The following is a 678-nucleotide window of genomic DNA, read 5'->3' on the forward strand; positions in this document are numbered from 1 at the left end:
TCGGACTCCGAGCGCGGCCAAACCGCCCGGAGAGGGGAGCGCGCGGGAGGAGAGAAGAGAAAATTGACCCTCCGTCTCCCCGACCCCCTCCCTCTGGGGCCTCCGGCGTCCCCTCCTCCCCGTCACCCCGCCCCACGCCTGCTCCCCTGCCCCCTCCTCCCTGCATGCGAGGAGCCGGGCGGCCCCGGGGGATATTTTTAGTCGCTTCTTTCTCCTTCACTTTTAGCTTGAGCAGCATCTCAGAACACTCCAAGCGGAGAAAGATTGGGGGGTGGGGGCTGGAGAGGGAGTGGGGGAAAAGTTCGGAGTCTCGCAAAGAAAAGCCGGAGAGAGGGCGGAGAGGGCCCGGGGTGCGGGTGGAGGAGGGGAAGGGGACCGGGCCGTGCCGGCGGGCGTGAGTCTCCAGTGGCCGTGTGTGGCTGCAGCGGGGAGGGCTGCGATGCACTTTAGTCCTGGACTCTGCACAGCTCGCGGGGAAGGGGGGCCTGAGCGCCCGAGTCTCGCCCGGCTCCGTCTGCTCCGACTGACCCCGCATTTTATTGCGGCCAGGAGCCCTGCTCCTCCCCTCCCCTCCGCTCTGCAGGGGACCTCGCGCGCCGGAGAGCGGCCCTTGCCTCCTGGCCTCCGCCTCGGCGCAGTTCCCGGACCCAAATTCCGCCCGCTGTTGCCGGGCCTGGC

The 678-nt window shown here is 69.0% G+C and overlaps 1 protein-coding gene across 4 annotated transcripts in view; it reads right to left on the reverse strand.

Moving 5' to 3' along the window:
- The window catches only part of ZNF827 (zinc finger protein 827), a 162,056-nt gene that overhangs the window by 159,946 nt on the left and 1,432 nt on the right, over positions 1 to 678 (reverse strand). The window lies entirely within an intron of this gene.

This window comes from Myotis lucifugus, unplaced genomic scaffold (genome assembly GCF_000147115.1).
Source record: "Myotis lucifugus unplaced genomic scaffold, Myoluc2.0 scaffold_1, whole genome shotgun sequence".
Taxonomy (NCBI): domain Eukaryota; kingdom Metazoa; phylum Chordata; class Mammalia; order Chiroptera; family Vespertilionidae; genus Myotis; species Myotis lucifugus.